This window comes from Oryzias melastigma, linkage group LG7 (genome assembly GCF_002922805.2).
Source record: "Oryzias melastigma strain HK-1 linkage group LG7, ASM292280v2, whole genome shotgun sequence".
NCBI lineage: Eukaryota > Metazoa > Chordata > Actinopteri > Beloniformes > Adrianichthyidae > Oryzias > Oryzias melastigma.
In genome coordinates this window covers 27,488,436-27,511,381 of record NC_050518.1, presented here as the reverse complement: position 1 = coordinate 27,511,381, position 22,946 = coordinate 27,488,436, and the positions used below count along the sequence as shown (strand labels likewise).

Here is a 22,946-nt window from a genome sequence, read left to right as displayed (position 1 = left end):
GACAGACACACACACAAAAAGCTTTTGTGTGAAGCAGCTAAATCATGTAGGTGTGGATCAGGTTGATTTAGAAAACTTTAAAAATGTGGGAGTCCCATCAAAATGAGGAATGAGAGCGGATGGAGATGCCGTCTCTCGACTCCCCTGCAGCCAGGACTCCTGTGGCGACTCACTTTAGAGGGATTCAGGTGAAGTATTACAGTCTCCATTCATTCCATTATTAAATGTTCCAACATTACAGCAAAATATGCAGAACTTCACAAACTGAGCTCCTTTACTACTGCCGGGATCATTTTATTTACTCTGCCGTGACAAGTTAGAAATCATTAAAGCTCTTCAACTGCAGAGAAAAGGTAAAATGTAAAGTTTTGCTGCACATCTGTTGCACATCTGCCACATCAAACACATTCTCCACATTTTCCGACACAGATAAAACCTCCCAAACGCAGCTCATTTGAGAGGATGCTCCTCTTTATCTGCAAACACACTCCAGAGTCGTCAAAATCTCCACGCGCCTTATCGCTCCAGACCGTCAGACGACACAATAAACACGTCTGCTGCGCATTAAGACAAACGCTAATGCGGCTATTGGTTAATACGTTCACAATTTCAAGGGGAAATTATCAACATGATTTTTCATCTTATCCCCAGTGAATTTAGCCAGGCGTGGGCTAACTACGGCCCGGGGGCCACATGCAGCCCATCAAGCTAATTTTTCTGGCCTGACAAACTAGAATAAATTATATTGATGATGCCTCAAACGATTATTTTAATTGTGGACTAATTACGATTATTTTTTCCAATTAGTCCACTAATCATGAGCACAGTGGATGTAAAACACACATCTTAACCATCATTATCTTTAAACTAAGTAAGAATAAAGACAATGAAGATGATAGTTTATTAAACCTTTAATGAATCGTGCAGCTTCTGCGCTTCATTAGTTTCTGGGATTAAAACAACATTAAATCTTATCATGTAGATGAAACAGATCAAGTATTTTTCACTAAAGATTGAGTTACGATCTCAGTGTTTCAAATATACCTAGAAAAGTTGCATTACCTGTGATAATGCAAGTGTGAATGCTTGAAAGTAGTCGCATTATTTGCTGAAGGCTCGCTGAAAATGCAAAAGCTGTTTTCAAAATGTTAAATTTGCTAAAAGACTGAAAATGTTGTGAAATAACTATGAAAAGGCTCTGAAGTTTATCTAAATGTCAGAAAATGTTGCTATAATATTGCCTAAAAATCCCTAATATATGCCAAATTAGCAAAAGTACAAAAAAAGAACAAAGTAGCCCAAAAACCTCAGTAGATGCAAATTAGCCAAAAAAAGCTAGCTTATTGCTTAAATACTAGCTAAACTCCAAAATAGCCTAAAATTCCTCAGTAAACTAAATTAGTCAAAACCGTTTGCCAGTCGCCAAAATAGAAGTTCAACTCTAAATGACCATAAAAAAACCCCAGTAGATTCATAATTAGCCAAAAATGTAAGTATGTTGCTAAAATATAACTCATTTTTTAGAAAATGGCCATAAAAATGTAAAAACATAGCCCATGAATATATTTAAAGGCTTGTTGGTAATTTACTTAAAATGTTGAAATTTGAAGACTTTGTCATTCATTTCCTATGGGCATATTTTGATCAATGTTTTAAAAACTATATAGTTTATGAATACCAAAAATACAAGCAGTAATGTCCAGAACAAGCTGAACGTTTTGAAACCAAGATTTTGAAATCACAATAGTGTGATTTATGTGTGAAAAACGTACAAAAAAGAGAATCATTATTGTGTGAATGCTTACTAAACATCTTCCCATAGGTAGTGTACTACAAATAAACCGACCTTTGCAGCTGCAGAAAGTTACTCTACATTCATGTGTTGTTGGAAGATTTGTTTTCCTGTGTATTTTCGGAGTCGGACAGTCATTTTTCCGATCATTACAACACCACATGAACGCAGCATTTCTCCAAGCTTGCGGCTTTTTTCCTGAAGGACATCAACCCATCCTTGCAGTTGGCTCTAAAATGAGAACAAAACTCCAAAATGTTCCATTATAAAATATTTATTTTAAATCAAAATGAAAGCACATTTTCATGCACATTCCGTGTTATTTCTTTCTCCTAAGAGGTGGAATTACTAAAACATGGTACGGATCTATTCCTGGTCCGGCCCTTTGTGGCCCAAGAGTTAAAAAGTTTGCTCAGCCCTTATTTAGCCAGTCATGGTGGCGAATGTTGTGAGAAAAGCTGGTGGAAGAGAGAGGACAGCAGCAAAAAAACGTGCAGAAAAGGTTTAACAGCTGATAAAAGGAACAGAGGGATGTGCTTATCCTGCTGTCAGGACACCGTCTGCTTTCAATCTGCAGTGAGACACAAAGAAGCCCTCCAGCCTGCTCACACTTCAAAGTCTGCTGTCATTTAATAAAGGTGTCCAGAGCCGGGACTTCTGTGTAAAACGGGGCTCTGAAGCTCCGCCCACCAGCTCATTCAACAAAGAGACTCCTCTCACTAACTGAGAGGAGCACTTTTTCATGCAGTGTTTGATTATAACCTTTAACTGCATGTTAACAGCAGACCAAGAAGAGATTTCTGATCTGAGGAGAACAAACTATAGATCTAAAACCTTACTTTTACTTTTTCCTCCACAACTTTTACTTTTTCTGTTTAACTGACAGCCTTTTCTTGGTAGAAGTTAACGTGCTCCATGAAAGACAGCTCATGAATATGCACCGTCACACGCCGCAGAGCGCACGGATGACAAAGCAGGAGGACATTAACATTCCTGCACACGCTCGCTTTCTGCTCAACCAAAATCCACGCCATCGTCCACGCCACACCAAAAACATTAATGAGCAACAAAGTCACAAAGTGATGAAGACATTTAGGAATAAAGACGTTTTTCTTTAGAGAACTATTAGACGTTTGCAGAATTTTTAGCTGTTTTATTCACAGTAGTATGTGGTTAGGTGACCTGCTTTCCACTTAACTTTAAAATTAAGATTTTATATTTCATTTTAACAAAACAAAAATAGTTAAAATGATCACAAGATTTTATGACTAAATTACACATTTCACTTCCTTCCTGACCACTTTTCAAAACATTTCCTCATTTTTGACTGATTTTATAAATGTTTCATAACTGTGAAAGTACAAATTGTTTCATGGTTTGCAAATGTCTGATGGTCAGGAGACAAGACGACAAATAAAGCTTCATCAATCAGATTTTTTTGTACAATAAAGGCCTTTAATGTGTGGATGCAGGTGTTAAGGTAATGCAGCACTTCTCTTTTTTTAAAGATAATGTTTTTGTAAATGTGTGATTATCATGTCAGTTTTTGTGCTCCCACATGATTTCATAGTTCATGAGTCCACCATGAATGAACACACAACTATGACTCTTTGAAACCAATCAACACCAAAACATGGTGGCAGTCCAGGAATCTTAAATGGACCATACCTGAAAAAACAACTTTTTCAGCTTTTAAATGTATTATACTGTTCATTCCTCTCTATAAAGAACCTCAAAGCGGTATTTTGATCCGTTCACACATTTCTGAATAATCCACTAAAAACCTGCTCTCTTAACATACCCACGAAAATGAGCGGGTCCTCACATGCTGATGTCACAGAGTGAGACCGCCCCTTTCAGGAAGAGTCTGCTCTGACAACACGTTTGACTTCCAGGTAGGAAAAAAACTCACAAAAATAAATAATATTTAATAAATAATTTGTTTTTTAGTGATCCAAATGTAATATATGATCATCTATATGGTTTACTCTGAAAGGCTTAAGAAGGCGTGGCCTCAAGCTTCCTGCTCTGCTCCATTCTGATCATCCACTTGCAGACAAATAGATCCATGAACGTCTTTGTTTTCCTCTCTGAGCTGGAATCTGGATCAGAGCTGTACAACCAGATAGCTCTGATATTGCTCAGTATTTCTGTTGCTCCGGTAATGTTAGGTTGGGAGTGTGAGGGACTGTAAGCTCACTGGAGAGTGTAGACAAAGGGATGATGGGAAACAAGGTAAGGCTTACTCCGCGGAGTAACTAGGATGCAAATTTCTTTAATCCAAGACACTGTGGATTAAAGAAATCCTGACTCTGAAAGTCGAGAGTTAAAAGGATTTTTACAGGAGTTTTCGTTCGTCTGTGCTGTTGCAGTTTGGGGGCGGTTGTGGTCCCACTTCACTGGGGAGGGTAAAACAGGATATTATTGCAGTCCTACACTGTTTTTGTTGCTTTTTACTTTGTAACCCTTCTATCCTAGGCATGTTTACAAGTGTGGTCATCTGGACCCATAGGAGAGCACAAGGGTTAAATGGTTTATGTCGTCTGGTTGATTACTTTCCCCTTTTTTTCTCTATTTTGCACTTGTTTCTGAAAGTGAAAACTAATAAACAATTTGTGGAGACTTCAAAACTCCAAACTGGTGTCAGTAGTTTAATTGCTCTTTTATGTGTCATAAATTATCAAAGTGTATTTCTGACAATCAAAATCACAACAGATTATCCATTTTTGGATTTTGTACCACCATGTAGCAAGCACAGGTCACAGTTCAAAAAACAGATCAACATTTTCTAAATTGCAAACAAAATCTAAAATGTTAAGAAAAAATAATATTAATTGGAAAAAAAAACTTTTGTATTTGCTTTCAAAAATTTTTTTTGTTTTAAAAGTATTTTATGTCTGCAAACTTTTTTTTTGCTTTCAAAAAATATATTTCTGCAATTGCAGCACAAACGTTTTTAGATCCGTAGAGCCTCATCTCGCTTTCGCCCTATCCTTGATTTTGTGTTCACAAGTTTCATTTCAGCCTTAAGTTTGAGCCCCCCCAAACAGCCTGCTGATTGGTCTAGATTCTATCCTATCAGGTGTCTCTGCCTTGCTTTGAGGCCGAGGGGGACTTTGCATCAACTCTGTTGGTTTGCAATTCTACTACAGTCTCAGGAGAACATTTTTAACACAAAATCAAAGATAAGACGAGACACAACGCATGTGAAAACTTTTGCGTTTCAAACTCAATATTTATTGAAAGAAAAAATAAGTTTTAATTAATTATTTATTTATTTTGTTTTTTAGGCTAATTTGGCATATAGCTAATATTTTAGTTGGCTATCAGCTTCAGTGTTTTCAGCTTCAGCATTTTAGCTACCAATTTCAGAATCTTCAGCTATCAGCATTGTCATCTTCATCAGCCAAATGCAGCTTCCAGCATTCACACTAGCATTATAGCAGGTTATGCTATATATCTAGTTCATAATTACGTTAAAAAATAATGCATTTAAAGTTTTAAAAATGTAGTTTAAAGTGTTCAATAAATGTTTATTCTGTTCGGTCAGCGACCTTGTGCGATTGAGTTTGACACCCCATTAGTGGTCTACTTGGTTTGTGGTGTATTCCATATAATTTTATTTTATGGAAAATGAGTCTGGGTCTTTATGGGTTAAGTTGAAAAACAAAAAAATATTTTTTTTTCTTTTCATTTTCTGATATTATGTTCAAAAATGAATCGTTTTTTGTTTTATGGTTTTTGATTTTAATTTGAAAAGTGAATGATACACAGATTGCAGACTCCAATTAAATAAACTTGTATTATGTTGCTCTCCTCCCCCACAACACTGAGCTGTTGAAATGAGCCTGAAGCTGTGAGCGTAAGTCCAGACAATTAATCACGCGCACACACAAGCACACGTGAAGCTGGGAGTCTAGCCAGTCGACGGAGGATCCGGTTACATCCTCGCCCACAACAAGCCATCCGATCCGAGGTCGGTGTCAGTCCCCCCAGTGATGTGGATGAATGCGAGCTGAGTCACCGCTCTGTGCTGCACTTCACCTCCAACAATATCAGAACACAATGAGGAGCTCTTTAGCAAAAGCTGCAATTAAGCCCAGAAAGATGGATGCGTCCATCTCCGCTGGAGGAGATTCTGACAGAATCAGGACGACCTTCAAACCTTCAACCACTAGCTAAAGCAAAAACCAGAGTCAGAGCTTCAGTTTCATTCATGAAACTGAAAAAAACTCATTTACTTGAACAAAAGAAAGGTTAAACTCGTCTCACAGGAGGACAAACATGAAGAAGAGGGCGAGGGGCAACTGAGAACTCCCAGAAAACACAAATCTCAAACCCCACGGTCATAATCCCGTCCACTTCTGCACATTTCTGTGGGATTATAGCAGGAGGAGGAAAAGGAGACGTTTTCAGACTGGTGGTGTTGGGGGGGGTCTCCAGCTGGAGGCCAATAACAGGCCGGTTTCCCAGCTGACCACAGCGAGAAGCTGCTAGCTTAAAAGGTTAATGCAACATAAATTGATTTGACACACTAATAAAACGTTACGGACAGAGTTACCTCCAACCACACCGCATCCCATTTACACCGTCAGACGGCGAAGGAGCGTCACAGAAAAAAGAGCAAAACACACAACAGAAAGAAAGCAGACTACAACACACACAAAGAGCCCTGTGGGGCCCCTTTGAGAGTATTATATAACATTACCCCTGACATATCAAGTGATTTCATGCACCTAGAGGCAGGACAATTGAGCCATTTGTTCAGCGGGGCAAAAATAGCCGACTCCTTCTTCAATGCGGTCTACGATTACTAGCATTACTAGCAGAACTGTAACTGCTGGGCATCAATCAGCTCCACAGTTACTCAAAAACGTTCACAAAAACAAAAAAGTTCCCCTAAGAATTTTTTTTAATAGAAAAAACTGTTCACAGTAGTGTTTTAATCATGATTATGAAGTTTTATTCAAAATTCCACAACCTAAATGTCTGAAAAAGCCATTTACAAAATCTCCTCTGAGGGGGCGTGGCTTTTAGGAGTTTTACCCCCTGATCCCCCCATTTGATTATGATAGCTCTGTGTCTCACAAGCATAAATCTGCTGCATAAAAATATCCATCAATATGGGTATTGGTTGTATGGTTCTGATCCGGATGTCAGCTGGGACGAGGAAGTGAAGATCTTCATGGACAGAACTTCCTCCAAAATCCTGATTCTTTCTCCTTCCAGTTCACCAAAGACTCTTTTAGCTAATTCTCCAATGTTTATTGACTGTGATCAATACATTCAATCATTGGTTTCTCAGAGTTCTTGATAAAATAATCAAAGCTAACATCAAAATGCTCTTTCATTGATTTACAATCCTTTCCAACTGCGGTCAAATGAGCCGCCGTTCACATTTCCGTGGTCACATCAAGAAGCTCCGTGGAGTCTGGTGGAGATTTTCCAGCGTTCTCAGTCCTGCTACCGTAAGTATTGGATGAAACTCACACCAAAAATCCAGTGATGCTGATTTGACCACAGAAATGTGAACGGCGGCTCATTTGACTGCAGTCAATGTGAAGATACCATCTTCTCTTCTCCAGAACCTGAACTAGACACTAGGAACAGATGAGGGTTTAGTGCATGTGCAGCAGAGCTGTTGATGGAAAGAAGATCATTCATTCAAACAGAGTCTGTCCAAGACAGTTTGGTTGATTTAAAAGGAGAAATACTCGGAAATGTGAAAACTAAATGATTTCTGATAACGTTTGTTCTCTTTCAAAAGAAAAATGACACACAGACATGTTAGAAACTCTAAAAACAGGATTTTCATCGGAGGGGGACTTTAAAGACAAGCGGGGTGCTGCAGGTATTTATGAACCTTATCCTGTTTGGTAACAAAAGACGTTCGCTGAACAAGAACCAGGCAGGAAAACACTCGTAAAACTCACGTTAAGAGTCACCAAATTGTGTTGCTTAAGATCCAACAAATCCATTTAAAGTGTTCCTTTTTAACCTTTCCTGCAGTCTACAAACTGGTTTCTTTTCCAATCTACGTTTCCAACGACGATCAGCTGACCTCAGCATTGAAACCACAACCAGGAAGATGATAAGAGATCTACGCTGACACTTTTACAGTCATACCTTTTATCTATTGTTTTCACTGCTCTGCGAACCAAAGAACGCAAAACAAAGGAAGGACAAAGAGAGGAAAATCTCAAAGATTATGTAAGAGATCACCGGCACAAGGGGTTTTTAAAAAGTTGTTTCATTCTTAAGAAGTTTTCCAAATGATAAAGCTTTGGTGTGGAAGGAGTTGAGAAACGTACTCATCTTTTCTACAAAAACTGCCCATTTGGCTTAATGACGCCACAGCTGATCAGGACCGTCACCATCGAGCAGAAATAGGTGGAAGAATATGTGATGAAAACTCTTGTCTTTGTTTGGAACACTGAAGGTATTTTTTATTATTATTATTCAGGCTGAGAACGAAGCAGCAAAAGAAAATTTAGTCCTGCAGCTCCACAACAAACGAAAGAGTTTTTTAACTTAAAATGACTTCTGCTGTCAAATCAACTCCTTTAAAAGCTGCAAGTTTCTTACCTTCCCTGTTTTTTTTCTATAAAATGTTTAAGTTTCCTGCAGATGCAGACAAACAATCTCTGTGGCAGCTAAATCAGCTGCTTCAGTTTGGTATTAGACATCACATCCCACCAGATTTGAGGAAACTTTTTCCTCGAGGCCTTTGAAAGCAAAATCTGCATTTCATGCATCAAAAACTGACGCAAAAAATTGTGTTTTTATCACAAGCCTCCTCTAAAAATTAGTTTATCATTTTAGCAAAACTGTTTCCTCCATTCATCCACAATTATAATCCATTTCGCGGTCACAAAGTTCCTGACGCGTATCCCACCTACTGTCGGCCAAAGGCAAAAAATAGTTTCTAAAAACAAAACAGCGGTCTTAAACGAACAAATAGAATCTTAGAATTCTGCAACAAGGGTGAAAAAGTCGAGTAATTTTCATTAATGAAAATGTATTTGTCCATGCATATATTGAGCAACAGGAGAAAAAGTTATTTGGGAACAAGTAAAAGATTTAAAAATAAATATATTTATAAAAGGTCTAACAGGATAGAAGTTCAAGTTTCTGAATCAAGCAGAAGCTTGGTTCTGGCTGGGTTTGTCTCATCTGTTCACTCTACTCTCACACTAAAATGCACTTCTAGATGTGCTGCTAGATGGAGAAGAAGATGGTTAATATGCTCACATGTTTGGACAGAAGTGCATCAGGAAAAAAGCTGCAACATTCTGAGGTTTGATCATAAACCAACAGCTTCATTGTTACTAACAAAGGTCCGCCTTGTTTTTTTTCTCCAAAAATGAAATAACTTCCTAAAGTAACAGAGAAATGGACCCAGCTTTTGATATCCTCAGAATAAAACCACCAGCAGACCCAGAATGCTGCATGTTCGCCTGTTAGCACCCCGCCGCATCAGAGTTGTGGTGGAGATGCGTCTGAGGGCGAGAGGGAGACGAGGAGCGCCGATTCCAGAGAAAGACGCAGGTGAGACCTGCCTCCACGTGTAACCGGACTCTGCCGCCATGACCTCACCGCCTTTTTCCACACAATAAACAGCACGATCAGCAGAGCCTGGCACTGCCGGAACCGCCTCCCATTCAGAGTCAGGCGCTGTAATCCAACACAGCCAGATCCCGGATCACACAGGCAGGTTTCCCGCCACAGAAAGCTAATCTGGAGTTACCGAGTCACCGAGCAGCACCACTCTTCATTGACAGTTACTCTAACTGAGACGAGATTCTGCTGCTAAAGAAAATCACATTGTGGTTCAGTGGAACACTTGTCTTCTATTTTAGGGACTTGGGACTTGACTCGGACTTGAGGACAAAGACTTGGGACTTGACTCGGACTTGCAAAACAATGACTTGGTCCCACCTCTGGTTTTTGCTTATGCAACAAAAAATGTCAAAACAAAAACCTGATACTTATCATCTAAGTTATTTATGATGCTTCTAATAGAACTGATACTTCAGATGTGGGTTCTCCATGTGATTCATAGCAGCTGTAAGATCACATTTCAGACCACAAATTCATCAGAATTCATTGTTTTATAAAGCAGCTTATTCATTTGAGCTGAAGTTTATTTTGAAACTAAAGGAAGTAACTGTGTTTATAAATTAACCATTTCTATCTTCGCACATGGTGTGTAGACTAATTTAGAGTCAACCTGCAAAACCAGCAGACCCACAGCAGTGCTAAACATGAAATACCACTTGAGGTTATTTTAACTTTCACACGTATTGGTAGGTCTGATTCTGCGTGGCCTGTGGCAAAGCTGGGATCTGAACCTGCACACGCCAACCAGACCTACACCTGTTCGGGGCTCTGCCGCCGTTCCCACAGACTCTAAGAGCTGAGGTCATGCCGTGTGCCGCACTGGAAAACATACTGTCACCCAAACTGTGAAAGACGTGAGCGAGAACTGGAAAAAGAGAAGTCAGCGAGGAAGACGACATTAAGTCCTGAGGGCTGCGCCGAAGACCGGCAACATTTTTCCACTTCGTTGCCGAAGGCTGTGGCCTTCCTCGGAGGGCTTTAAACAAACCTTCAGCAGCCCACAACACAACCACTTATTAAGTCAGACTCCCTAATTACTTAGCGTGTTTTCCATAGAGGTTAAAAGGCTAACCTGTCACTGTTTGAAGAACGGTGTCCCGTCTGTTTTTACGCAGCTCCCACAGGGCCTGACTCCATCTGCAGAAACAAACACAAACACTTTTCAGTTCAGATGCTCAGAGGGAATCCTGCAGATATTTCAGTCCAAAGATGACTGAAAAGTCCTTAGAGGTTCGCCTGACTTCGGACCACCTGATGCCAGCAGCATGTGATGGAGGCCCAACATCTGACCCAGACAGATGGAGACCACACAAAGGAGCCACATGTTGGAGGAGCTGCTTCCTGCGGCAGATACCTTCCTAAACTCTAGAACCACATATGCAGACCAACATGACCCCAATAAGTACACGGAGTTTCTTATTAAGTATAACCTACAGAGCAGGTGTGTCAAACTCAATCGCACAGGGGGCCAAGATCCTAAAGACACCTCAGATCGGGGCCGAACAGAATACACATTTATTGAACACTCTAAAATGATATTTTTAAAACTTTAAAAACGTAACTTTTTGACATAATTATCAATTAGATAGATAGCATTGCCTGTGATAATGCTAGTGTGAATGCAGTAAGATGAATTTGGCTGCTGAAGATGCTGAAGCTGATAGCTAAAAACACTGAAGCTGATGGCCAGCTAAAATATTAGCTAAATGCTAAATTAGCCTAAAAAACAAAAAACCTAGGTTAGCCAAAGCAGCTAGCATGTCGATGGAATATTAGCTAAACTTCAAAATAGCCTAAAATGTTTTTTAAAAACGCCTAAATTAGTCAAAACAGCTAGGATATTGCTGAAATATTGGCTAAACTCCAAAATAGCCTAAAAAACTATAGAAAAAAACTAAATTAGCCAAAATAGTTAGCATGTAGCTGAAAAAATAGCTAAACTCCAAAATAGACCAAGAGAATCTCAGTAAATTTCAAAGTAGTCCAAAAAGGTATCAGAATGCCCATTTTTAAAACTAAAAACTGTATCTTTTTAACATAATTATGAATAATAAAAAGGCAGGAATATTATTCCAGAATAAATCAAATTAAACCTTAAATAACTTTCAATATTTTATTCTCCATAAAAATATATTTTGTCAAAATTATGCAAGTTGGAAAAAAGCGCAAGATAACATCGGGTCAGTAATACCAGATCCGGCCCCCGGGCCTTGACTTTGACACTATGTTAGTGTAGTACAGGCGTCTGCCACCTGTGGCTCCTTCATCCCTCCACTGTGACTCTCATGGTTAAAGAAAAATCACAATTATTTTCTATTTTTAAATAAAATAACGATGCAGCTTTATCAAAGTCGCACTAAAACATTTTGACAGATTTTTCAGACCATTTTACCCCCAAAAATCAATTAGTGTATGGCCAGAATTCATACAGATTATAAGACACATTTCCTGTAGCTGAAAAATTAAAGGATTTAAGTGTTCCTCACGTCTAAAAATACACTATGGGTCTCTCAGTTCGGATTGTGAATTGCTGGCAAGATGCACCAACAATAGTAAAATAAAATTTGTTTTTTTCACTGCTGACATAACACAACATACATTTGCTGCATTAAGATCAAATATGGTACAGGGTGTCTTTTATTTTGAAAGGATGTCATACAAACCTCTGACAAAAGCTGTAAACCGGTTCATTTTTTTAAAAACCCTCTATATTTTTCTTTATATTTATGCTTAAGTTAACAGAAAAACGATGTTTATCATAGCAGTTGCAGTAGCATAAAAACCTATAGCGTCTTTTTTCTTAAAGGAGACTTTTGTTGTTCCGTCTGGATACGAAATAGACCTAAATGGCTCTAAGTGTTGAAGGTTGCAGGACTGGTGTAGCATAAAGTATCCGAGAACTATTTCAGATTAAATTGGAACATTTTAAGTATAAAAAAAACATATAGTAAACACAAAAGTAAACTCCAAAGTACTTTAAGTATAGATTGAGTACTTGTAGTACACGTCGAAGGTACTTTTGTCATATTATGGAGACCATCTTTTGAGTTTTGTTTTTGCTGATGGAAACCGATGGAAATTGTCTTGTCAGACTAACAAACAAACAAATCTATGAATGATCCTTTTTGTTAGGATAAATGTTGGAGCGCGCGCGCGCGTTGGGCAGCAAACACCTGCGCAGGTATCAAGCCCCACATCTGCTGCTCCCCCCCCCCTAAACAAAGAGCTGAAGTTTTAAGAAGTGCGTCCGCCTCCACTGAACTCCCTCCACCCGCCGCGTCCTACCGTGGATGACGGCCCAGAGAGGCTCCGACCGCCGGGGGATAATCCAGCCGAGCTGCGGCGGAGGCGCGCGGTCCGACAGAGTCCGGGGGAGGCGGGAAGCGTGAACGGGGGTGATGGGAGCTCCGCGGATGTCAGTGGAGCCCGAACGCAAGAGGAGGAACTGAAAGGAGTCACTTCACGGACGCAAGTTGCAGAGAAGAAAGCCCGCCCCCTCCGCGCGCTGCGCCCTCCCCTCCGCTCCCCTGCAGACAGAAATAGCAGGCGAGGCGGGTCCCACCAAAAATAGCCCCGACTCGACACGGACCGGCGGGACCATTGTTTTCCTGCACCGGCTGGCCTCCCCGGTTGCTGCGCGCGCGCTGCGCCGGGCTTTGCGCACGGAGCTCTGCTCTCCTGGCGCAGTTTGCGCTGCGCAGGAGTTTGTGGGGAACTGCGCTGGCTCCACCTGCTGTCAAAACAGCGGAGCGGAGGGATGAGGGGTGGAAGTTTAATCCCCTCTTCATCCAATGTCATTATTTTGATTAGGAAAAATAACAACACTCCAGGATAGATCAGAGCAGTTTCTGATTAAACATTCATTTTTTTATTTTTATATGATAGTTTGTGATGATCTCATTTGATTTAAGAACAACCGGATTCTGCTTTGATGCTCCAACTTTTTTATTTGCTTAACGCACGTGTCAAAGTCAAGGCCCGGGGGCCAGATCCGGCCCTCCTGGTAATCCTATCCGGCCCACCAGATCATTTTACTTTATTGTTATTAATGGCCCGATGTTATCTTACACTTATTTTTAGCTCATTTAATTTTGATCAAATGTATTATGTCAAAAAGATACAGGTTTGAAGCTTTAAAAATTGGCATTCTTCTAGCTTTTGGGATTATTTTGGCATTTACTAAGATTTTTTTAGGCTATTTTGGAGTTAAGCTAATATTTCAGCTACATGCTAGCTGTTTTGGATAATTTGGGCTTTTCTTTTTAAGTTTTTTAGGCTGTTTTAAAGTTAGGCTAATATTTACACGCTAGCTGTTTTGGTTCATTTCGACTTTTTCCAGTTTTTTTAGAATATTTGGAAGATTAGATTTTTTTTTCAGCTACGTGCTAGCTGTTTTGGCTAACCAAAGTTTTTTCTGTTTTGTTTTTTATCGGCAAATTTGGCATTTAGCTAATATTTTAGCTGCCTATCGGCTTCAGCATTTTCAATTTATGCATTTTCAGCTATCAGCACTAGCACCTTCAGTGGTCAAATTCAGCTTACAGCATTCACACTAGCATTGCAGGTAATGCTATAAAAAAAGTTAAGATTTTAAAGTCTTAAAAATGTAGTTTTAGAGAAATGTTTATCCTGTTTGGTCCGTGACCTAAGGTGTGTTTAGGATTTTGGCTCCTTGTGCGACTGATTTTGACACCCCTGATTTAAAGTGTTTCTTTGTAAAACCAGAGCCAACGCAAACCATGTCTCTATTGTTCTGCATGTTTTGGAACTTAAGCTTTCATTTGTCTTATGTAAGGTCCCCACAAAGAATTATGTAAGGCCAACCAGTGCACTTAACCAGCGGATCGATGCTTTTAACCCGCCCGCTGCAGCCCCGTGACGTGGAACAGTCAGGACGGCTTCTTTTGTGCAGAAAACTTCACTGAAGGAATGTCATGACGGGGAACAAAGGCTGGGAAAAGATTCAGGGAGGAAACCTGAACTGTATTTTTAGGTCCCTGAGAGAGGAAAAAGAAAAGAAAAAAACACACACATTCATCTGAAAGGACCTTCACGGGGAAATGGCTGGAATAGTTTCTGTCAGGCTGCAACAATCTCATGAATCACTCAGCTGATTGTGCAAACTCTTTTACACACTTCTGCTTTTCAGATTCACCTAATTTAAGGATGAAGTGCAGCTCAAATATTCAGGGCGGAAATTTACATGAATTTTTAAGAATTCAAGAACAGAAAAAGAGAGCAGGTTTTAAAATCCATGTATGATCGTCCTCATCAGAGCAACTGTAAACATTTTTATTTATTAACATCTACTCTTACACTTCATTGGGAGAAGCTGCTGCTTCAACTACAGTTTCTTTTTAATTGAAAACATTTCACTAAAGTGAAGGAAATGTGAAGTTCTGTAGAAATATTCACAAATTATTCAAATAGAAGTAAATTTCATTCATGGTCAGAAGGCAACATTTTTTGCTGAAGAACACTGGTGTGTCTATGAAGCTGCAGGTTTCACATTTAAATTTAAAGTATTTTTTTCTTATAAATGCACATTTGCACATTCTCTTTATGTTCTCCGAAGCCAAATCAACAACTATGCTAATCCAAAAGAGCTGCAAGAATTCCTCCAGATTCTCAGAAAAAACCTTAAATTCTGGACTCCAAACTGCTAATATTGATCAATTTTCTCTCTTATTCTTTAGTCAGTTTGAAGTTTCTCCTTAAAAAAAGATCCTGTTAAGGGTCATATGTCAAAGTCAATGCTTGGGGGCCGGATCCGGCCCTCCAGATCATTTTATTTTATTGTTATTAATGGCCTGATGTTATCTTGTGCTCATTTCAAACTTGTATAATTTTGACAGAATATATTTTTATGGAGAGTAAAATATTGAAACTTATTTAAGGTTTAAGTTGATTTATTCTGGAATAATATTCCTATCTTTTTTTATCCATAAGTTAGCCTGAAGTTTTAAAGTTTTAAAAATTGGCATTCTGCTAGCTTTTTGGACTATTTTGGCATTTAGTAAGACTTTTTTAGCCTGTTTTGGAGTTTCGCTAATATTTCAGCAACATGCTAGCTGTTTTGGCTCATTTAGGCTTTCCTTTTTAAGTTTTTTAGGCTGTTTTAAAGTTAAACTAATATTTCAGCTACCTGCTAGGTGTTAGCTGATTTAGGCTTTTTCAGTTTTTTAAGAAATTTTGAAGTTTCATAATTTTTTTTCAGCTATATTCTAGCTGTTTTGACTAACCTAAGCTTTTTTTTTTTTTTTTAGGCTAATTTGGCATTTAGCTAATATTTTATCTGGTTATCACTTTCAGCATTTTCAGATATCAGCTTCATTGTTTTTAGCAATCAATTTCAGCATTTTTAGCTATCATTTTCAGCATCTTCAGTGGTCAAATTCAGCTTACAGCATTCACACTAAAATTATCACAGGTAATGATATATATTTAGTTCATAATTATGTTAAAAAGCTACAGTTTTAAAGTTTTATAAAATGTAGTTTTAGAGTGATCAATAAATGTTTATCCTGTTCGGCCCGTGATAAGGTGTGTTTTGGATTTTAGCCCCCTTGTGTGATTGAGTTCGACACCCCTGGTCTAAAGTGTTTCTTTTCTGCATGAATTACCGCCTGGTTTGTTCGTGACCACAGCAGAGTGCTCTCTGCAGAGAGCAAAGACAGTTCATTCTGTTCGTTGTACAACTCTGTACCTGCCACAGTCAGACCCCCCGCCCTCCACAGTGAGCCCCCCCAGCCAGCCTGCGGTGAGGAAGTGGAGCATTGTGTCAGAGCGAGAGCTAAAAACACTTTAGTAGAAACACGGCTGCATCTTACTCCTGGAACATACGTGACAAACATCTGCCAACTCCTGTCTTCTCAGAGCAGCTGCAGATGCAGGAGTTGCATCATCGTTTTCATCATTTTCTCCAACATTTTCTGCAATTATTTGAGGCTGAAATCTGCACTGAAAACTACCTTCAAATATTTAAAACCTCGATTTTAGAAAAAATGAAATATTTGAACTTTTTAAGCTTTTGCCAAAGTCAGAACATCTGAGCTAGCAATAAGGAAATTATTGTTAAAAAGAGTCAAAATGATTTTGCTCCAAACTCCTGACAATAGAAAAACATAACTTAATACTCAAAAAAGCTTAAATTGCTGGATTGTAGAATTTTTCTCAAGACCTCTTAATGAATTTTAACGAACATAATTACTCCAAAACACGGCCGATTAGCCACATTAAATCTCTCATTTGAACTAGAACCCAACTAGAACCGTAAGACCACTACAAGATGCTGATCAAATTTAAGAAAAACAGCTATCTTTTAACAATTTTTCATGAGAAACTTTTTTATTTGATGGACACAAATAAAATGCAGAAATTCCAGTTCATTTACATTTTAAGTGCTAAAATTGTCTTTATTTTCTAAAGGTAATTAGAAGCACCAGTTTTTAAACAATTTTGAGGATTTTATTTTAATAAATGTTGAGAAATGATCACTTTGATTTATGCTTTAAGAATGTTATGTTTTACTACAGGTTTAAGTTGATTATTCTGGGATAATATTCCTACCTTTTTATTATTCATATTTGTATTAAAAGGTCATAATTTGAACGTTTTGAAAATTGGCATTCTGGCAGCTTTTTGGACTATTTTGGTATTTAGTAAGATTTTTTTTAGGTGATTTTGGAGTTCAGCTATTTTTTCAGCTACATTCTAGCTGTTTTGGCTAACCTACATTTTTCTTTTTTTTAACTTTTGTAAGCTATTTTGGCCAATATTATAGCTGACTATCAGCTTTAGCATTTTCAGCTATCAGCTTCAGCATTTTTAGCTATCAATTTAAGCATCTTCAGCGGCCAAATTCAGCTTAAAACATTCCCACTAGCATTATTGCAGGTGATGCTACATATCTAGCTCATAATTATGTTAAAAACTTTTGGTTATAAAGTTTTAAAAATGTAGTTATAGTTTTCAATAAATGTTTATCTTGTTTGGTCCTCTATCTAAGGTGTGTTTTGGATTTTGGCCTCCTGGTGATTGGGTTTGACCCTCCTGCCTTCGAACTGGCAAAAAAAAAAACATATCAGGCTGTATAGCGTTTAGTTTGAAGTACTTTTATTAACTTTTTTTAGCTTATTTTCCATTTTTTGAATGCTTGAGTCGAACTCTTTGTTTTCAGATTTTGATATTTAATAGATGCCCTGTTATTTAAAAACAAATGTTAATTTTACTACTTTCTTGCTATTTTCCTTTTCAGATTAGTGTTCTTTTCCTATTTTTAGGCTACCTCTTATTGCTGCTCTAGTGAGGATGTGATCTCACTCTGGTTCTGTTTTTATTTATTTTCTGTCAGTGAGAAACTGACATTTATTGCAAGTTTCAGCTGCACTTTCAGCATCTCCCCCCCCTCTAACCGTCCTTCAGTTTCCACAGAGCTCTGACTGCGTTTTATCCTTTTTTCCGATCTCAGCCCGATCGACAACCGATGTTTCAGACCAATATTGAAACCAAGAAGTGCACGTCTGTCTACCGCTGATGCTGCTCGGTCGTCCGCTTTGCTTACCCTCCAGAGAGTCTTTGATTGGGGGAACCCAGCACCGTTCCCAGAAACCCTCAGTGTGTGGGCGTTCAGAGCCACACATCACTTTACAAGAGAGCCTCGTGTGTTCTTGGGCCTCAGCAGAAATGTGTGACATGTGTGTGTGTGTGAGTGTGGTTAGTCCATTCAATTACACAATCTACCATGCAGTCTGAATCACATCCGGTTTCAAGCCGAAAATAACAAAACCACAGCTTGACAGAAAAGCAGAGCAGCAGGCAGCCACCCACAGGGACGGAGGAATACGTTCACGTCTGCACACAGCCAGCTCTGGTCAGCTGCTCTTTATACACAAACAGCATCTTTTCCTTTCATGAAGCTTATCCTGTATTTGTTTGGATTCCTCTGGGATGAAAAGATTCCTGAAACATGATCAAAAGCCTCACGTGCACGAGCAGCTTCACGTCTAAATAAGGAAAAAGCAGCTCAAATAACAAAAACCACAACAGCTTTTTTTAAATGAAAACTGTAAATCAATCACAGCCTGAGTGGGGAAAAAATGCTGAGAACAAAATAACTTTTTAGAAAGAAAATCATCCTTCAGATGTAACTTCGACTGAAATGACGTACCAGTGCTTTTTATCAGAACTCTACTGGGCAGGATGTGGTCAGCTGTGCTACAAAAGCTTCCGCCCACCTCTGAAGATGTGCTGCTGCGACAAAAACTGACAGAACTGATTGCACTTAAGACGAAAAAAAGGTGCAAAACTGAATTAAAGTTCTCAATGAAACAAAGGTCAGAATGAAGTCCAGACAAGAAGGAAGGTTTTTTATTTTCATGCTTTATTTACCCTGTGGGCAGCGACCCAATCAAACAAATAAATAAAAAATCTGCACTCAGCCAGAAGGATGAACCTGAACATATAAGAATACGACTCTCGTTTTTCTTAGATTATGGGAAACAGAGATCCAAATGAATGCATTTAAAGAGGAAAGACACCACAGAAAGAAGAGAAGACATGAAGCACAAGAAGAAATTCAACTTAAGCAAAGAAAAGAAATAAAGCCTTAGGGATAATGAAAGAAGAAATTAAGCTTTAAAACAGAAGTGAAGAAGAAATGAAACGTAAGGAAGGAAGCAAATAAAAAAAATGAAGATTTAGGGAGGAAGCAGAGAAGAAATGAAGCTTTAGGGCAGACAAATGAATAAACAAAGCTTTAGGGCAGAAGCAAAGAAGAAGTAAATTCTTAGAAAGGAAGCAGAGAAGAAGCAAGGCTTCAGGACAGAAGTAGAGAAGAATTGAAGCTTTAAGACAGAAGCAAAGGCAAAATGAAACGTAAGGAAGGAAGCAAATAAAATAAATGAAGCTTTAGGGAGGAAGCAGAGAAGAAATGAAGCTTCAGGAAGGAAGAAGGAATAAATGAAGCTCGGGCAGCTCTGGGACAGGAGCAGAGAAGTAACAGAAGTGAAGAAGACGATGAGAGAAACAGAGAGTGAGGCTGAGAGGCTGAGAGCGTTGTAATAATGTTTTGCCTGGGTCTGCCAGCGGGGCCCTTCCCCTCAAGAAGCCAAGAAGAATGTGAAGAATGCTGCCAGAAGAAAAAGGAAGGAGCAGAGGAGAGGGGGAGAAACAGGAGGACAGGGAGGAGGAAAAGCAGAAAGAGAAAAAAGAGGTTTGAATGATAAATAATATCAGGAGGGTGGGGGAACATTAAGGAAATGACCCAACATGTCTTTCATGAGCGGAATAAACCGGAAAAAAACAGATAAAATGTTAGCAAATATAGAAGAAAATAAAGGTACAAATATGTATGCTTTTATTTTGGTAAATAACATCCATGCATGCTGCGTGCACGTTTGTGCCCGTTTTTGCTTTGACAGTGGGTGTGGATGCAGTTTTAAAGTGCATAATGGGAAAGTCACAGCAGGAAATTTCAAAGCTGCAATAAAGTTAGACATTCCAGGAAAAAGAATTTCTGGGATTTTGTGAATGTTTTTGTCACTCTGTTGCTAGGATGTCCATTTTTCTGAAAGCCTGTTAGTTTGAGCCCAGATGGAGCGGGACCACCTCCTTCCAGAACATTCATCTTCTGTCTCATCAGTCCACAAGACATTTGTCCAAAGGTTTTGATCCAGATGTTTCTGCCAAATGTCAGCCCAGTTTTTGATTCTAACATGGAACAAAAATGATTTTTTTTCCTCTTCTGACCTTTTTTTTTCACAACACTCCTACATTTGGGACAGCTTTTGACCTGATGACCTAAAAAGGGAATTCTGCAGGTTCCATCTCATCATCCAACATGGCAACAAAACGGAAAAACTCAGCAAAAAGGCTGCAAAAAGCAACAACACCTAAGAATAACATCATTAACAGGCAACCACTCCAGAATGTCAACATTCTGATGATAGAGAAAATGTATAAAGAAAATCAAGCTTAAAACTGCATTACAGATTATTTCTTTATTCAAATAGTTCTGAGGCACACAATAAAAAAAAAGAAAAAAAAATGATGGGCGGGGCCACAAGCTCCTGCTCTGCTCTGCAATGGGGAAAGGGGGCGGGGTTTGTTTTACGCAAAAGGTACCACCCACAAATCAGAGGACTGATGAACTCATGCTGGTTTGCAGAAACTGCAGACAGATTTTTTATTTTGGCTGTAAACGACATAGTCAAAGTTAAAAGACTAAAGGGAACACCTTGATGATAGAACAAAAAATGATCGTACTATAAAGGTTCATCTAATCAGGAGTGTCAAACTCAATCGCACAACGGGCCAAAACCCAAAACACACCTTAGGTCGCGGGCAGAACAGTAGAAACATTTATTGAACACTCTAAAACTACATTTTTAAAACTGTAAAACCTCAACTTTTTAACATAATTATGAACTAGATTTATAGCATTATCTGTGATAATCCTAGTGTGAATGCTGTACGCTGAATTTGGCCACTGAAGATGCTAGTGCTGAGATGAAGATGCTGAAATTGATAACTAAAATCGCTGATAGCTTATAACTAAAAATGCTAAAGCTGATAGCCAGCTAAAATATTAGCTAAATGCCAAATTAGCCTAAAAAATTACAAAATAAATTATTGAATGAATTTAAAATAAATAAAAACCTTAGGTTAGCCAAAACAGCTGAAAGATTAAATAATCTCCAAAATAGTTAAAAAGCTAGCAGAATCCTAATTTAAAAACTTTAAAACTGTAAAAAATTTTAACAGAATTAATCATCTTAAACCTTAAATAACTTTCAATATTTTACTCTCCATAAAAATACATTTTGTCAAAATTATACAAGGTAGAAATGAGTTCAAGATAACATCAGGTCATTAATAACAATAAAATAAAATGATCTGGAGGGCCGGATAGAATTACCTGGAGGGCCGGATCCGGCCCCTGGGCCTTGACTTTGACACGTGATCTGTCTTAGAGGGTGCTTCAGACTTAAATCTTGTCTAGATTCACCTGTCTATTTTCTATTTTTATTAGTCTATTTTCCCCTGAACATCCAAATCTTTAATAAAATAACTTGAATGACAGAGTTTTCAATGACAAACCCAGAAATATCTGTCTAAATAAAATAATATTGATAGTTTAAAATAAAGTTTGTAAAAAAGAAAACAATCAATCTGTTTTACAAAGTTATTTGTCTAAATTAAGGCAATTTCTGCATCTTAAAAATAAATACATATTTTCTTCTTTCACTTAAACTAAATAAAAATCAGCAAAAATGAATAGAAATTGTCTTCATCAAAGATGTAAAAAGAGCCAAAACGTTTTATGTAGAGCCCATAAAGTTCAAGGTCATTACTGTGAACTTGGTTTAATAATAATGGAACAAATAGAATTTTTCTCATGTTTCATTTGATTGCATTATAAGCACAGATGACAGACAGTTTGCTGTTCTGAGGAGTGTCTGACAGCTCAGGCTGGAAAGTGGAACCCTCAACTGTTTTTCAGTATCAGTGACAGTTGTTCTTGCTTTACATACGATGAACGACTCATTTAACTGCTGAAGTCATCCGCCTGCCTGGCACATTCTAATTTAAACTCAACTGCACCCACAGAGCAGTCACAAATGAAAACCAGAAACAGTCACACATTCCCGAGCAGATTTTGCATTCTCTAGAGACACACGAGCGTGCTCGAACCCTCCGCTCGCCGTGTGACTCTGTGAAAAGATGAGCCGCCCCGACGGCCTGGGTGACACGAGCGTCCACAGACACACAATGATGCTGACAGACCTTTTCCACAGCAGAGCAACTGTGTCATGTGTGCAGTCATCACTGAACGCTGTTAGAGCGGAAAAAGGCCCAAGACCTTTTTCTTTTTCCAGTGGCTTACATGGTTACTGCGGACAGACAGTAATCTCACAGGTAATTCTGTAGCATAAGGGTCACGGCTGCAGATTACACATGTGAGTTATTCAAAGAGAAACTTTCAAAGCAGAAAATTTGGATCATTTTCAGAAAACGCTGAAACAAGAACAAAACTGCACTGACAGCTTCACCTGATAAAAAGCAAATAGAAAAAAATAAAGATTGTGTCCCACTCTGATCATCTCTTCATCTAGTGGTCATTTAATTATGATTGCACCATGTTTAGCTAAAGAAAAAAAATATATTGTTTTCTTGGACATAGTTTCTGCAGAGTGGCAGCAGGAGGTCATTAAAATTCACTTTTAAGTTGTGGACGAGATCATTTGCTCCTGATTTACAAAGAGTAAAAATACTCAGAAATGAAGTTTTGAGCTTTTGTTTCTTTATATGTCACCCATAATCAAACTCCACTTGACTTTAGCTAATAATTACAATGTTTAAAGAATCAAATGTGTGTCTTTGTTTGATTGTTTTTACTCTCTATTTCATTTATTTAGTTTGAAAAATCTGTTTTTTTTTTCCTGTATTGTCCAGAATATATAGATGAAATAAACCAGATCAACCAACCAACTACCCATCCATCCATCCATCCATCCATCCATCCAACCATCCA

General features: G+C 38.4%; 1 protein-coding gene across 7 annotated transcripts in view; it reads right to left on the bottom strand.

Moving 5' to 3' along the window:
- The window catches only part of hdac7a (histone deacetylase 7a), an 82,802-nt gene that overhangs the window by 46,511 nt on the left and 13,345 nt on the right, over window positions 1-22,946 (bottom strand). For 3 of the 7 annotated variants that reach the window (XM_036212946.1, XM_036212948.1, XM_036212950.1), the window contains exons 1-2: window positions 12,698-13,066; window positions 10,485-10,549 (exon numbers count right to left, since the gene is read on the bottom strand). The gene's annotated coding sequence lies outside the window, so the exon portion shown is untranslated. Of the gene's footprint in view, window positions 1-10,484; window positions 10,550-12,697; window positions 13,067-17,975; window positions 18,489-22,946 lie in introns of those variants that run through there. The other 4 variants (XM_036212949.1, XM_036212952.1, XM_036212953.1 and 1 more) reach the window with 3 other exon arrangements.